A 3,252-nucleotide genomic window follows, 5' to 3' on the forward strand; every position below is an offset into this window, starting at 1 on the left:
TCACTATTGAATAGGTTTCCCTTTTGTCCCACTGTTTCTGTGCTTCTCCTCCCCATCCCCAAGTCAGATAAACATATATATGACAATGTCTACAGAAATCAAATATGGTGACAAAATGGGAACATAGGAAGAAGAAGAAGAACAACAACAACAATAACAACAACTACAAAAGTAAAATAAAACCTAGTTTCCACTTTGATAAGCATCACATGCAATAGCTATTGAGTCCTTGTGATCCTCTCCTAAGAATATCCTCCTTTGCTCTCACTATGTGTATGTTTGCAGTCTTGCTTAATTTATCATGTTAAAGTATATTGTTTGCTTTTTACTATTCATTGGGTACTTATAGACTTATAGGCACATTCTAATGATTACAAATGAGGAAAACCATACCACCTATGTTTCTTTGGGTCTGGCTTACCTTGCTTAACATACTTTTTTCCCCGAGTCTCCCCATTTCCTTACAAATGGAGTAATGTCATTCTTTCTGATAGAACCATAGGATTCCATTATATGTGTGAATGTATGTCACATTTTTTTGATTCATTCATCCACTGAAGGGCATCTGAGTATCTGGGTTGATTCCATATCAAGAAGAAGACCTTAGAATAAAAGAAATTCTTGAGACCAGGCAACTTGATGGTAAATCAATGTTTAACATTAAACTAAATCTGTGGAGGTCGTGAGATGACTCGGTTGAAATGGAAGGATGGTCTCAGATACATGTGAAGAATCAGGCTGAGAACAGGTGAGGAAAGTATGGGGAATACAGTGACTGTGCTCTGGGCAGTGTGCACACTGAAGCCAGAACGAGTCCACCCAATCAGCTAGACTAGGACAAGGTTTGGAGAAATTACTTATTCGGGAGGCAGAGATGTGAGGATAGTGGTTTGAAGCTAGGTTCCTCCCACCCTCATCAGAAAACGGACAGGACTTCATCTAAAAATACATTTTCTATTTTCTGTGGTTAATGTCTTTTCTGTTACATTGAAAGTCGTCTTGGAAGTCTGTGAACAGTCAACTTTATAAATGTGATTTCATGCTCTTATGTACTTAGCAAAAAATGTACTATTTATACACATTTATAGGAATAGGAATATAGACTTGAGAAAGTTTCTGTCCTCTTGGAGCTCTGGGGAGGAATAAGAGAAAACTAAATTCACTTATGTCATTATTATCATTGATGTCCATAATTACTCAGATGGTTCCTACATTATGTTTTGCTTCTTTTTACATTGATCCTATCAGGTGGCATCTAGCTATCTGAAGTCCATGTGAACTGGGTCACTTTAGCTCAAGTGTCTTCCCCAAGTAATAGTTTAGTATTCAAAAATTAAAAAAAAAACTGTAGGGCACTGTTGGTTCATGCTTGTAAATCCTAGCTACTCAGGAGACTGAGATCTGAGGATAGCAGTTGGAAACCAAGTCAGGCAGTAAAGTCTGTAACCACCAGAAAACGAAGCATAGCTATCATTCAAAGTGATAATGTTAACCTTGAGCAAAAAATCCTCAGGGACAATGTGCAGGCCTTTAGTTCAAGCCCTGTGACTGACAGAAAAAAAGAAAGAAAAAAAGAAAGAAAGAAAGAAAGAAAGAAAGAGGTGGTTCGGGTCTCATCCCTGGTGTCGGGCAGCTTTCCAGACATCTTTGGGCCTCACCATGGCTCTTCTTTACTGAGCCTGCAGCTCCGACTGATTGTGCCAATGGAAGGAATCAGTCATTTCAAGACACCAAGCAAACTATCTGAAAGAAAAAAAATCTGTATCATGTTTAACTCCAAGTGTAAACATCCCTGCTTCTCCATTTATGAAAAAGGTGGGCTTCAGGACTGGAATGAATGTTTACCTGATGAGAAGATCCGAGAGGTCTGTCTCATTTTCCCTAGGCTGTAAAAAAGATAAACCATACCTCTAATGATCATTATTGAACTGTTTACCAGAAGAGACTAACTGATGAAGCGAAGATTTTAAAAAGTCTTCATCATCCAAACATCGTAGATTATCGTGCTTTTACTGAAGCCAGTGATGGTAGTTTCTGTCTTGCTATGGAGTATGGAGGAGAAAAGTCCCTAAATGACTTGATAGAGAAGCGAAATAAAGAAAGTCAACATCCTTTCCCAGTGGCTATAATCTTAAAAGTTGCCTTGAACATGGCGAGAGATCTGCACCAGGAAAAGAAACTGCTTCATGGAGATACACAAGCTTCGAATGTTGTCATTAAAGGTAATTTTGAAACAGTTAAGATCTGTGGTGTAGGAGTCTCTCTACCACTGGATGAAAAGATGATGGTTCTGAGGCCTGTTATATTGGTACCCAGCCATGGAAACCCAAGGGAGCTTTGGAGGAAAATGGCGTCATCACTGACAAGGCAGACATGTGTACCTTCAGCCTAACATCTTGGGAAATGATGAGTTTATCTATCCCACATATTAATCTCTCAGATGATGATGATGATGATGATGAAGATAAAACTTTTGATGAAAGCGACTTTGATGATGAAGCCTACTACGCTGCATTGGAAACCAGACCACCCATTAATATGGAACAACTGGATGAATCTTACCAGAAAGTAATTGAACTTTTCTCCATGTGCACCAATGAAGATCCCAAAGTTCGTCCTTCTGCTGCTCGGATTGTTGAGGCTTTGGAGCAAGCTGAGGAGTGACCTCAGCATGAAGTGTGGCTTGTGCATATAACCGTTCTCTTACTCACATGTTTAGTTGCCATGGTCTACAGACATTGTACTCTGGACATGGCCTATTTTAGGGCCATACTCTTAGCGTAAGCACTTGGTGTACTGGGTTTTCAGTGAATTAGTTATTTTTCATAAGGACTTAACACTAGTGATACAACCCTTATAAAGTGGGTCCAACGTTAATTTGAGTTGAGCAACTGTTCAGGTTTATTAAGAATCTTTCTCCAGATATACTTTTACTGGCCTTCCTTGGCTCGTGTGCTTGTTAAATGGCCCTGGTTACTGAGGAGAGGTGTTGCAGTAGCTCTGTGGGGTATTCCTAGCCTCTCCTTGTAGCTTGTCTTGCTGCCTCAGCTCTCCCCAGGTTTTTGGTGTTTAATTTATTAAAGTTGTTTCCATACTGAGGTTCCTCATTTAGCTTGTATTTACTAATCTGTACCCTAAGAAGCATTTCGTAATAGGACAATACAGAATAAAGGATAGTTTGAGCAAGCAAGCAAGTAAAAAGAAACAGAGAATCTCCTGTAATATAGGGACTTTGTAAAGAGTGGAGCATAA

The 3,252-nt window shown here is 39.3% G+C and overlaps 1 pseudogene; it reads left to right on the top strand.

The window, feature by feature from the left end:
* Nucleotides 1-1,703: 1,703 nt before the first annotated feature.
* On the top strand, nucleotides 1,704-2,664 carry LOC150049069 (lymphokine-activated killer T-cell-originated protein kinase pseudogene; annotated as a pseudogene).
* The last annotated feature ends 588 nt before the right edge of the window (nucleotides 2,665-3,252 follow it).

This window comes from Megascapheus bottae, chromosome 20 (genome assembly GCF_031878675.1).
Source record: "Megascapheus bottae isolate mThoBot1 chromosome 20, mThoBot2.hap1, whole genome shotgun sequence".
NCBI classification, from domain to species: domain Eukaryota; kingdom Metazoa; phylum Chordata; class Mammalia; order Rodentia; family Geomyidae; genus Megascapheus; species Megascapheus bottae.